The sequence below is a fragment of the Montipora foliosa genome, chromosome 12, assembly GCF_036669935.1.
Source record: "Montipora foliosa isolate CH-2021 chromosome 12, ASM3666993v2, whole genome shotgun sequence".
NCBI lineage: Eukaryota > Metazoa > Cnidaria > Anthozoa > Scleractinia > Acroporidae > Montipora > Montipora foliosa.
In genome coordinates this window covers 8,963,324-8,977,651 of record NC_090880.1, presented here as the reverse complement: position 1 = coordinate 8,977,651, position 14,328 = coordinate 8,963,324, and positions in this window count along the sequence as shown.

Genomic DNA, 14,328 nt, shown 5'->3' with positions numbered 1-14,328 from the left:
AGATCAGTTACTGGCAGCAGAAAGCTGATGTGGACCTGTGATGAGTGTAACTAATAAATATTTACAAATTAGACAATACAGAAGTCCTAGCATAAATTTCAACACAGATAATAGTAAATCAATGCTTAAAAGATATTTCAAATTAGCCTCAACCTTGTTATAAACATGAGTAGTTACATTAAAGAAAGGTTGTCAATAATTGTAGAAAGAGAACAAAGTTTGTCCTTAAATCTTTGATGATCCTTTACGCCCTTAACTGGTCGAGGCAGGGAATTCCAGGCTATTGCGGAGCAATGTCTTCAATTTAAGTTTTTCTGTTTTTGAAAATAACCAAGTACAGTTAATTTCTACTTTGACGAAAACTTCAAGAGTACTCCACTAAAACATTGCACACTGCTTTCCACAGACTTTCAATCTTTGCTTGTTTTATTTTTCTAAGAAACGTACCTCAAGTGGGTGTGGAGAAGGCCAGTTTTCTCCAGGAATTGTGCGAGGCATTACGGCTGTCCTTGTTAGGTACCTCCTCTGCTCGATACCTTCCATTTGAAGTAGAAGCTCTCCTGGGTCTGGTGGGGCGGGTGCAGTGGGCTCGTCTGACAATGTTTCCTCCCGCACAGTGTGACTGGGTCCTGGTTCACCTTCTGGAGGCGTGCCACTTGGGCGTTGAGCTTGGCTTATGGTAGTTGTTGCACCCACAACTCGGCTTTCCACGGTGGTTCTGGTGGTAATGAAGCGGCCCACCAGGCATTGGACTTTCTTGTGCAAAGCAGTTTCTCTTCTGCTGGTGGTGGGCTGGGGTATGACACTCTGCTCTGGGATCGCACCCAGTTTAAAAACCTTGGGAAGATCTTGACAAGATCTTTTAATGATCTTGTCAAGATCTTGGTAATGATCTGATCAAAATTTTTGTAAAATCATGCAGGATCATGGTAAGATCTTGATAAGATCTTACAATAATCTTGTAAAGATTTTTTACTATCTTAGTAAATCTTAACAAGGCCTTTCAATGATCTTGCAAGATTGCAATTAAGATCTTAGATGGTAAGACCTTAGCAAGATCTTTCAGTGGTCTCAACTTGGCAAGATCTTTTCAGGATATAGGTTGGAGAACCTGAAACAAAACTTGCAGGTGCTTGGCTGTTCTCACAGGAAAGTTTAATTTGGATGATCTTGCATGATATATATGATAGCTTACATCCAAGCTGTGGAGGTGAGAGAAGTTTAATTGATATTTAATTGTCTTTCAAATAGAAACACACAATTTTAAATTTACAAAACATGTTTCGCATGATCGACATCCATCGTCAGTTGTGAATACAAGTGAACCGCTAGGCGGTGTTATATAAAGATAGGTAATAAAATGCACGAGTACTGATTAAATAACAACGTGAATGTGAGGTAATAGAAAATACAATGATGAGAAGACAATGGGTATTGGACGAGGAAAATTACAATGGAAGTGTTAAATTGACATGATTAACTTGCTTGTTTAATGAGGGTTTTTCGCAACCTATGTGTAAGGCCTCCTTGATTTTTAGTTGAAAGGGCGTGGAGGCGGTGTCAAGGATTGAAAAACAATCTTCTGAGCTGAAAGATCTGCATGCTTCTGACCCATTAATGTGCTGAAAGATATGCGAGTTCTTATCAGATGTTAAATGTTCACAAACACGTGTAGTAAGATGTCGGTTTGTTTCGCCGACATAACAGGCACTACAGCCTGCGCAAGAAAATTTATAAACAACACGGGATCGTGATAATTTGGAAATAGTATCTTTGGCACTGAATAAGTTCTTAATCTTGTATGGGGCAAACACTAGCTTGATGTCCAAGTTTTTACAATAGCGTTGTGTTAAATTCTTGATTCTGCGTTGAACGTGAGTCGAGAAAGGGCCAACAAAAGGTAATTTGTGTGCGAATTTCATTAGAGTTGGTTACAATACAAGATTAAGAACTTATTCAGTGCCAAAGATGCTATTTCCAAATTATTACGATCCCGTGTTGTTTATAAATTTTCTTGCGCAGGCTCTATTGCCTGTTATGTCGGCGAAACAAACCGACATCTTGCTACACGTGTTAGTGAACATTTAACATCTGATAAGAACTCGCATATCTTTCAGCACATTAATGGGTCAGAAGCATGCAGATCTTTATGCTCAGAGGATTGGTTTTCAATCCTTGACACCGCCCCGCCTCCACGCCCTTTCAACTAAAAATCAAGGAGGACTTACACATAGGTTAGGAAAAACCCTCATTAAACAAGCAAGTTAATCATGTCAATTTAACACTTTCATCGTACTTTTCCTCGTCCAATACCCATTGTCTTCTCATCATTGTATTTTCTATTACCTCACATTCACATTGTTATTTAATCAGTTCTCATGCATTTTGTTAGCTATCTTTATATAACACCAACTAGCGGTTCACTTGTATTCACAACTGGCGATGGATGTCGATCATCCGAAACATGTTTTGTAAATTTAAAATTGTGTGTTTTTATTTGAAAGTTATTCCTTGTCTGCTATTAGTTCGAAAGTTTGGAAATATTTAATTATCAAGATGTACAATAGATTCTCACATCTGACGTCCAGAATTGAATGTACTTAATGGTCAATCTTAATTTCGTAAACAAATCCTGTATTCATTGTGGTTTAAGTGAGAGTTGCAAGATAAAGCAGTTAGGAAACACACAAGTTCACTTAGTTTCCTTAATACACTGTTATCTTTATTGATCAAAGTCTCTAATATAACTCGATCAGTTCCAGTTGTGAAGCAGCTTTTGAACGCATTTGAAATGCTGATCACATTATTAAAATCTGAAAACTAACATACAATATTCAAATGTCTTAAAATGCAATGGGCCGGTCATAAGCATTTTTGCACTATCAGCCAAATCCAAGAACGAAAAGCTAAGCTATCCTTTGGGCAATATCTTGTTATATATTGCATTTATAATTTTGAAACCTTAGCAAATTCCCTTGACCAAATGGCTGCACTGGAAAACTGCTCTGCACTCTTTTTGTCGAGGAAAGTTTACATTTGACAACGAAATGAAATGTTTTGTTTAAAGTAACATGTGTGCTTAAAATTTTAAGGCCCTTTATTGTCCACGGTTGTCAGTGTCATTGTTGCATTTCGATGCTGATCCAGCTTCCTTCCTTGCCACATCCCTGCACTTTTGATTGCATGCATCAATTATGGCCTGCTTGTACTTTTGTGTTTTCTCAGCTGTGTATTGTGCATTTAGAACATCTAGGAAAATGAGACAAAATCATCATCACCAACATATCCCAAAAACAAATTAAAGACATGACCAGTTAATTTACTCAAATTAAATACACATAACAGAGGATGCACAGTTGACGTCATGCTGGGAAAAAAGCTAGAAAAAGCAATGCCCAAAGCAAATCAATAGATTCCATTTGTCAGTGTGTGTGTGTGTACACTGATAACATGTGGCAGATGTCAAAACATGGTAAGATTGCATCCTTCATCATGCTACAAGGGTTTTCCTGTGACTCAAAGCATACATGTACTTCTTTGTTACCACAATTTAACGTCTCCATGTGTTAATCCAGCTGAGTACATGCATGCTCTGCCAAATGGAATCTATTTGATGAATCATAGTCTGATGTAGCCATAACCTAAAATAATTTATGCAGGACTGCAATATGACTTAATATCATTATTTTTGTCAATATTAAAATACAACTATAGCTGATGGCCTAAAGGCGTTTGATTGTCCATTTATTCAGTAGTATTAGTGTCTATTTCTTTTTTTTCCATGCTGTTTAATTATACCATTCTGGAAACTCTTGAATTATGTTCATGACCTATCATTGATGGGAATAACCAAATTATACCGGCAACTGTCTGTGTCAGGTATAAAGTAACTTACCAAACATTTTTGACACTCTAGCCTCATCTAGAGGTGGCTTGAGAGATCTTTTTGAATGGAACTAGATCCGTCAGACAGTTCTTTTTTTGGTGAACAACTTGTCAAGAAGGTGCACAGCACACTTCTGGGGCTCTTTAGGTGGTGCCTTAACATTTTAGAGGTTAATTCCATTATGCCACTGAAAAAAATATCAAAATTAACATTTCATTTCCTGAACTGCCAATCTTTGTGTGCACCTTAAGTTAAATACCGGTAGTATTTGTTGACATAGTCTGTGCATTAATGTACAGCTATATAGGTATGGCTCCAACTAAAATGATGACATAATCTTGTGACATACACAGTTTCCCCTTTTTTTTCATCGAATGCAGGGAATATTTGAAAATCAGTAAATATAAGGATCTACGTAGTTATAGTCATTTAGAGTTTAAATCAAAATTAAAAGAGGTTTCCCATCATTATAATTATATCATTTGTCCATAACCACCACATGTATGGAAGAACAATAAAAATTCTAGACCTGTGGGGTAGGGAGTCTCGAAAGAAAGGAAAGCAAAGTACACAACTTAATTTTTGTAAGACACGAAGCATCTCTTGGCTGACCTGTTTTAATGGTGCATAGGTCATCATGGGCGGTAAACTAGAATTTGCAAAGGGGTGTGTATGGATATTTTGGGAGAAAACCAATTAAATAATTCAACATTCTCTTACAATTTCTGGCTTACTGACAGCTGCAGGAGTCAAAGTCTTGTTCTCATGAGGTTTTGAACCAGATGGAGTCTACAAAAGAAGTGAACAAACATAAGCTAACTAAACTGCAATTAAAAATTTTAACAGTGATTTGATACTGTTGAACATGGGAGAATGCAAGTTACAGAATCAGTTCACACTAAATTTGCCACTTCAAAGGTGCATCCCCAAGCTATGTAGGGTAATCCTACACAAAACTTGAGTTGCTGTTTTCAAACTTTCAATCTTATTTTAACAAGTGGTAACAGGCACTAGTATGTGTAGTGTCTGTGGAGCCACTTGATCATTAGTCCGGGGTCAAACGCGGCACTTCCCATGAGCCAAATCGAATGCTCATGAGGAAGAACGGAGGGTTTTTCCCATTTGAATTCGATTCAGCTCATGTGAAGTACGGCGTTTGACCCAGGCCTAAGCGACCTTTAATGTTGTGCATGAGAATTGCATATTCGCTGTAAACTTAAGCAAATAAAAAGCTGAACTAAGAAGGCAATATTAAGTGATAAGTAGTGAACTTACACTGTTTGGGGAACATGTCCCAGCTGGCACGGTGCTGCTGGTCCCGAGTTCTTTTTTTACATGCTCCAGTGATGCTTTGATTTGTTGTATTTCCCGCTCCAGATTAAGTAGTCCTTTTTCCATTTGACCAGTAGTTATTGTGGCTGTAGGAGCAGGTATGTTGGAGAGTGGCTGCAAGTATATGTAATAAACTCAACAATTAGTTTGAACTTAACCTCTCAGATGAACTACACCGATTAAGTTGGCAAATCAGTTCATTCTTATTTGAACCCTTTACTCATCCTTAAGCCTCTGGAAACTGCAGTCTTAGTTCACACTTTCCTTAAAAGTTTGGCTTTGGAGACTCTTGCTCATCAATCACCCTGAAAATGTAAATTGTCCGGCTTTCATACAAGAATTGAAGGGGTGGCGGGGTTTATGGATATGACCTTGTGTCTATTTCCCAGAGCAGCTCAACTTTGAATGTAACTGTTTACATCATGTACTTGCCTTTTTCCCAAGGTTTAAGATTATTTTTTCAACTTTTTCCTTTTCAGCTCGTATTCGTCTTCACTTTCACTGCTGTTGTCAACAAAGTCTTCTTCAATTAGTCTCTTAAATCTTTTCTTGGGTTGATGATCAGCTTGATCCATTGTAGCTGCACAATCCACCACTCTATTTTCTGTTTGCCTTCTGCCTTTAAACTGTTTTTGCTCCCCTTTATTTGGTAGTAAAAGGTTTTCAATTAGTTTTTTTTTTATTAAACATTACTGAATTAAGGGCAGCTGAAAATGTCATTTTTCTAGTTATCACTCTGGTCTTGAAATGTATTTGATGTGTAACAAGCACTTTTTCAGTTACCACTTACGTGACAAGCAGTGCATATAATGTGCAGACCAGAATGCAAGTCATCCTTACAAAAACTGATAAATTTTTCATATGATTTCACCAAAGTTTTCCTTACACGAAATAGTACATTTCTTTTGTTTTATCTAATCAAGAACGATGATGACAACAAGAAAAACGTGAAGTATAAGAACGTAAGTAGCATCCGAGCCTCACCTGCAGTCAGGTGCCCTCTTCCGCTTTGACTCGCTTGTGTGTATTGTAATTGGATGACTTTTTCCATCTCCTCTTTGGACCCTTGTGGAGAAAGTTAATAGAATTTGAGTATTCATTAAAAATACTTAAGCCCACAGTGCAAATGTACACTTTTTTGCATTGCCTGGAACTATTGTAGTAGCATTCATGAGATTCTGTGTATGTTGTGCCTGTAGCGCTTTCGTGAAGTAAAGAACCTTATAATAATGATTATTATACATTGAGCTCGCTATCTCTTTCATGATTGGCCGAAAGCTTACAGTGAATTTTCGAAATCAGCACCTGTGACGTCATAACTGCAGATTATACAGTAATCATGTCAAGGACATTCAAGGTCACGGGTAATCATGTCATGTATGACCGCAGTGCATGATTTCTAAGGGTAATCATGTCAAGTTTGCGCACTTTGTGCTGCTTGGCATTAACGAAGAAGCAAAAAAATGACTTTAATTTTTTACCATTCAATGTATAATAAAACAATTATTAGATTCAGGTTTTGTGATATCCAGAATAATCGAGGTCTCGGTAAGGGTTATCAGCCGAAGCCGTAGGCCTCGGCTGATAACCCCTACCTCGACCTCGATTATTCTGGATATCACAAAAACCTCATCCAATAATTGCTTATAATCCGCTCCTTCACCATTGCCGCAATTGTTTTTTCTTTCTGTGTTTCGCTCGCTGGACTAGCATCTGTCGTATTGTAGGTCCTCAATATCTAGCAATTCACTTCACAAATAATTAATAAACCACAAAAGCTAAATATTAGTTATTGGCTAACCTTACAAGCTAAAAGAGAATTTGAGTAGATTGGGGTACTTACCCATATTCACCAAATGGCCCGTGAAAACCTTGGCGCCATTTTTTACTTTAAGCCTGGCGCCAAGTTTTAATTCCTCATCTTGGCAGGTGATTAATTTTCTTTCAACTAGTGAATAAGTATTGTCATCGAAAGAAAACAGAAAATAGTCTCTATCCTGACCTTTGTTTTCTGTTAAACAAGAAGCAGCATAGTTGAAGGATAAGCTCCCAAGAAAATAAAGTCACCTAACCTAATGTCAATGGTGTTTGAGGAATGAACATACCATGAATGAAAATGATAGCGAATTTTTTAAGGTTTTTGAACCTCAAAAGTATGCAACACAAGATAGTCTTGTGTTTATTGCTAAATGCTTCATTTCAAATTTGATTGGTGCACTTTGATCAAATTAATTAAGGTGTACACGGACTTTTCTTACCTTTCCGTGTCTTTCTGAGTAAAGTCCTGCACGTCATGGCGAAGAAAAAGTGCCCAGCATCAGAAAAAAAAAAAACAACAAGAAAACTCTCGGGCCGCAAGGCTGGGGCACGCCGTGTATCAGCTCAGCCAAAAAGCAGACGTGAAATTTCCCGCCTTTCTTTTGGCTGTCAATCGAAGTAGTATCATCCAATGGGATGACCACAAATTTCCCGCTTTGCACGCGTAGTTGGCATTCCCCTTCTACATCCCCTCTAGCGATCCTCGAAACGTCAAAACACGTGAAGATGGAATGGATTCGGACAGCGACGTTGGTGCATCAATAGAACATGAAGAATCTTGTAGCAATGGAATCAAGCGATAGATTTCGAACAGCAGTGACACTAGCATTGCTGATGGATGTCAGAGAAAAACGAGACGACCAAAACTGAGGCAAAGACCGACACGACAAGTGCGTCTTCCTTCATGTAAACATCGCTACGAAGAGGACACCTTGGATGATGACGGGCTCTTTGATTCAATTAAAACAATTTCAGCTTACTGCAAAATAGTTTCAGCAGCGGAAGATGGGTTTGCATCTTCAAATGAAAGTGAAAGTGGTTTAGCATATCTTCCACGTCCGTATGTGTGCCGTATATAAACGAAGCGGCCAACGATTGGCGATCTTCGTCTCGAGATACAGAAAACGAGCAGTTGTCCACTTTTTCGGTTGATAGTAATTGTAGTGGTCATACAGAGATCAATGCTGCGGTTGTGAATGAAGAAGCAGAAGATGAAACTCGCGCATATCTGTTGTCCAACTGTAGCGGTTCAAACGGTGAAGAACTCGATTCGTGCGACGATTCGAGTGCAAACGATAGCAGTTCCGATGAAAGTGAGAAGGATTCTTTCCTTTTGGACGATGGAAGTGATGCTGCAAATGTATTTACAAAGAGCATTTACGAAGGATCTAATTTGTTTGTAGGTGCAAGTTGTATTCTCATTACACAGTTTCGTTGCAAGTACAAGCTTCCCTGTAAAGGTCAGGATGATCTACTCACTTTACTTAAGTTACATTGTCCTGAGGGGGTTGAAATTGCTTTACCCCAAACTTACAAGGAATTGTTAAAAGAGACTATGCCATCACTAGCCAACATTGCGAAAGTACGGGTTTGTTCGATTTGCACGAAAAAAATAGAAGGAGATGCCACGGAGTGTGAAGATGGACATCCCGTGGGAAGACCAACTAAAGAGGATTCATACTTCATCGAATTACCCCTGGAACCACAGCTGAAAATGATTATTGAAGGTAACCTTTTAATCATTAGGGACCTTAAGCATCGACGACGTTGGATGTCACAGACGTTCGATTGCTCGCATAAGGGGGAACCTGGGCTGGAGTTTGTGACATGATTGCGTTAAGCAAAACAATTACGCTAATTTACGGACGTTGTCGGTCGACCGTGAAAATGTAATTTACTTGTTCTTGACGATGTCCAGTTTGAAGGAAGCTCGAGAAATGCTTTCTCTAGCATGGAGTCATAATTTTATTTCCGAAGAAGAATTTTTGTTGTCTCCAAAAATCCGTCGTTTCCTCACGCCGACTACGATCGTTTTGATCTCGATTCTATGGACGAAGCACAGTGCTTTCATGAGTTTCGAGTAAGAAAAATGGACATTGTTAGACTTGCTGATGCCCTTGGATTGCCTGAGAGTCTATGCTGCCAACAACGAACTAAGGCCGACCGCATAGAGGGACTCTGCATGGTGCTAAAAAGATTTTCATACCCATGTCGTTTCGGTGACATGATCCACAGATTTCGACGCGTAGTGCCAGAGATAAGTATGATCACAACACGTTTTGCGAAGTGGATTTGCGACCATCATCATGCCAAGATCACTGAGTGGAATGACCAACTCCTCAGCAGAGACAAACTGCAAGTGTACGCTGATGTCGTAGCTGACAAAGGGGCAGCGCTGTCCAACTGCTTTGGATTTGTCGACGGCACAAGGCGGCCTATTTGTCGGCCAGGCAAAAACCAAAAAATAGTGTACAATGGCCATAAGCGTGTACATGCTTTAAAATTCCAATCAGTGACATTGCCAAATGGACTCATCGCTCACCTATACGACGGACCCGTAGGTATGTGACAAATTGTCATCATTTTTAACGTGATGTTACAAGACTGCATGCCAAAATGTCAATAGCGCTTGCAATATTGCTGGCTATTGCATACAGTGAATACTAGAAGTCTTACACACGCTTGAATTATACTAGAGTGATTGTACTTTTACTAGCAGCCAGTATACTACTGTAAGACACAGCATGAAAAAAGGCATTTACGGACAATTAAAGTTACGTAAATCTGCGTAAAGTTGGGTCAACTACTTTACGCCACTTTCACATCTCTTATAAAGTCTTGTAAAGGTACATTTATGCCTTAAGACGTAAAGCTTGCGTAAAGGTGGTTTAAAGTCGATGAGCCTAATTTACTTTTCTTTACGCACATTATAAAGTTTGCGTAAAGTTGCACTTTACTAGACCGCAAGTAAAGTTGCTGTAAAGCTAGGGTAAATGTGTTCAGTCAGATTACGCTTGTTTTTCTTTTACGTGATGGTTTTAAACCGCATCTTTCCCAAAATTACGAAGCTTTCATAATAGTCTAGCACAAATGCACTCTGCCCGCAGGGTAGTGCAGACGACATGATGTGTTTCTCTTAGGTCCAGTTCAAACGTCGCAATTCACATGTGCCGAATACAACTCAAGAATTATCTGCATGTGAAATGCGACGTTTGAATAAATTAAACTCGACAGAATTGAATTCTATTCGACTGAAGTTCCGCAGTGGTTTGAAACGTCGCATTTCACATGTGCCGAATAAAATACAAGCAGTTCTCATTGGCTTACACTAAATCAACATTTATGAAACATGATCCGTCCAGTCGCGAGCGAAGGTTAAAATTCTAGTCAAAAATGGGCCAAATTAAGAAAGACTCCAGACGTTTCTCCGTGTCGTGTTGTGTAGTGAAGCCGCCATTTTGCATTCTTAGCGCCAGTTCCTCTCGGACTCGTCTCGTGTTCATCCATCCCTGATCCCGCCTCGTCAATCTCCACGATCATGGACCCAGATGAAGTAAAAATCTAGGCCATCTTTGTCAGTGAATTTGTATCCGTCCACCAAATTGATAGTTTTAGTAATTAAGAATGTATATATTTGCTTATTTTTCATGGCAGTCTTGTTTCCAACCATTTTGGACTCAAATCCCTTGTCGTCAAGGAGGCCAAATTTTCCTTAATGATTAGCTAAATCTATCAACTTCCTGTTCTCCAAATTAGAAGCCAACAGGAAGTAAAGCGAATTTCCGCAAACAGAAATGGGTTATGACTGTAAGTATCAATTTGGTGGACGGATACAAATTCACTGACAAACCTTAACCCTAGATTTTACCTTCTCGTGGAGATTGACGCGGCGGGATCAGGGATGGATGAACACGAGACGAGTCCGAGAGGAACTGGCACTAAGAATGCAAAATGACGGCTGGTCAAGACACAGCACGACGCGGAGAAACCTCTCGAGTCTTTCTTAATTTGGCCCATTTTTGACTGGAATTTTAACCTTCAAATGGGTAAAAGTTTCATTTTCATTTAATTTTGTTTTTTTCATGATCCCCGGCGATCCGAGTTGATCCGACCCGGACTGGCGGTCCGAGTTGATCCGGTCCAACTTTTGTACCTGAAATATAGTGTTTTGACTGGTTGACAATTCGACTGGGCTTTTCGCACATGGCTCTTCCTGGCAATTTTCTGATTTTCCGTTTGTGTGAAAATCAGCGCAGCGTGCAACGTCTTTTACGTGTACATGGGCCTTTAAGTACGTACAGTACTGTCTTTCTAAAAGATATCTTGCACTGTAGACACTGTATATCATATGACAACACTGAAGATAGAAACACAATTTTCAACGTGACATGTTTGTATTTCAAAAATTTACCACTAATTGAACTACTCGTTACCAGAGGTGTGTTGCATTAAGTTGGCTGAGTGCGACGCAATTGAGAGATTTAAATAGTGATATAGATACATGTATTTCAGCAAGGATCCACAGTACATGTACATTTACACCACAGAAACTGGTTGCAGTGATTCCTCTGTTGCCTAACCAGACCTGTGTAACACTGTGAGTCAAATGTAATCTAAATAGCATGATGTACAGCCTTTAGAATCTCTATGCGGTGGCCAATTTACATTATCAACTCTGTTGATAAAACAAATTTTTTGATATACATGTATTTTCTTTTCTTTAAAGACCAAACATTACTTACAACTAGGACTTCCCTAAGTCCATTAAGTCCATAACTTAAAGTACCCCATTCACACCAACAAGACATGTTTAATGAACCTAGGTTTAACAAAATGAAAACCACTCACAGAAAAATGTACGACTGGCTTCTATATGAGATTCAGGTGACTTTCAATACATACTTTGATCTGTGCTAAATTTGTAGTCAACAAAAACCAGTATTCATGATTTAAAAAGAAAACACTCTGAAACCGTGTTTAACTAAACACCTTCAAAAAAATTCAAGGACCAGGAATGAAGAGCGGAAATTTTCAAGGATTTACAAGGCCTTGAAAAATGCACTCTCAAAATTCAAGGGTTTTCAAGACGCGTACGAACCCTGTATAACGTTTTGCAAACTGCAGGTTAAGCCTCGCATTTAGCATTTTCACATCTACAACCATGCCCTTGTTCTTGGTACAAGATGCAGGTGTCATGGAACAAGTTCTCTAAACTAACATTTACTAAATTTGATGGCTTAATGCACACTGGTTTTTCCTGTTCATAATTAATCAGTGATCTAGTTACTTGCCAGCGAGCTTTGTATAATTTATTCTTACTAAGCCAAAAAAAAGCAATGTGGCACAATAAATTATTACTATGTTCAGAAGAATGTGAATAGTAGCACTTTTGGGGTCCGTGCCGACAGTATTAAAATTATTACTAAGATTTGCTGTTCCAAAATCCTAGAAAAGGAGATGTGTTAAAATGCTTAAAAATATGCGAGTTTTTATCGCTTTTCGTGTGTTCCTTTATCCTGGTAGAAAAGTGGCGACTAGTTTCGCCAATATAACGGGAATTACAACACTAAACATGTTTTTAATTTTGAATGAAGTGAAAACTAATTTGATAGTTAGGTCAGATTTGCAAAAGGGCTCAGTAAGTTGTCAGAGTTTCGCTATTTTGGAATAATGGCCGACAAAAGGGAGTTTAAAATAACGTGTATTATTGTCATCATTAGTGCTCCGCCTTTTTTGAGAAAATTAGACCCGTCAAGATACCGCTTGAAAGTTCTGTCAATAATGTGCGAGGGAAATGAATTACGTTTCAAGGTGTCAGAAAGTTTATTATGATTGTTTTGAAGGCCGGAGGAGGTGTTGTTGATTTTATAGATTCGGTCGATAAGAGTTTGGATAAGGCCAATTTTATAGCATGATGGAGTAAAACTGAAGAAATTAGTTAAGAGACCAGTGTAAGTTTTTTAATGAAAAACTGAAAAAACACAATCATGCGAAGAGTTGTCAACAAGTATGTCAAGAAAGGAGAGTTTACCATCATTCTCTTTCTCAAAAGTGAATTTGATGTTAGGGTGCTGTGAATTGATGTAATCAAAAAGTGATATAGCATCCTGTTCGTTATGAAAGACACAGAAGGTGTCGTCAACATAACTAACGCCTATAGAGTAGAGGATGATTCGAATAGTTGAAATTATTTAGCCACATTTCCTCGTGGAAACCAAGAAAAAGGTTAGCTAGGATGGGTGCTAGTGGAGAGCCCATCGCTACCCCATCTACTTGATCATAAAATTTCTTAAGGTCGGATTTTTTGATCGGAAATTGAGGGTCATGCTCGAGAATAAGATCAACGGCAATATCAATAGTTTCATTTAACGGAATATTGGTAAATAAACTTTCAACATCGAAGGAAATGAGAAACTTGTTAAAATCGAAACTCCTGAGCTCTTCAACAAAAGAGAATGAATCTTTTACCGAATACTTACAGTACTAGGCAGAAGTGGAGCAATTAGAGAACTTAAATACTTAGCTAAATTATAATTATAAGCTCCAATAGATGAAACAATAGGTCTAAGAGGTGGTTGATTGTGATTTTCACGTTTCTTATGTAGTAAAATTTTGCTGGTTGTGAGCCCTTGGGAAAAATCTTAGTAAGGGTATCATTATCAATAGAATGATTTTTCTTAAGTAGACTAATGAAACGTTTAAGTCTCTCTTCTCTCCATTGCCTTTATCAGGCTTGAGAATTATAATATTGGAATTGTCCCGAAGAGTTTGTAGGATACGGTGTTTGTTTAGATTGTTGCTTGAAGGACGGTAGGAGGAGATATAGTTTTGAGCCAGGTGAGCGATTTCAGTTTTTAGGTGTGTAGCGGAGTTTTCGTCCATTAGTTTGTTCTTCATGGTATAGTGGATCTTTTCGAAGGAAGCCAGAATGTCTGTCTTGTTGAGATGATGAGGTTTGATGGAGAATCCCAGCCCATTCTTTAGAAGTTCAAGTTCATCATCAATTAGATTAAACGAGGAGAGATTGTTTACAGTTTCATTCGGTGAGAAGGGTAGTACGGCATTCTTAGTTAGGCTTTTAAGTTTCTTCCGATGAGTTGAAATAACTTAAGAGATGTTCTTGTCGACATTTTTCTTTGAAGCTCTTTGTAGAAGGTACCAATCAACAGATTTCGGAGAGTTCTTAACGCGTTCGGTTAACTTGTCACAGTCACAGGTTAGTTTGTTGAGCTCTTTTTGACGTTTGGAGATGGCACTGCGAAGAAGGCGTTTGTGAATAGCGGCGACATCAT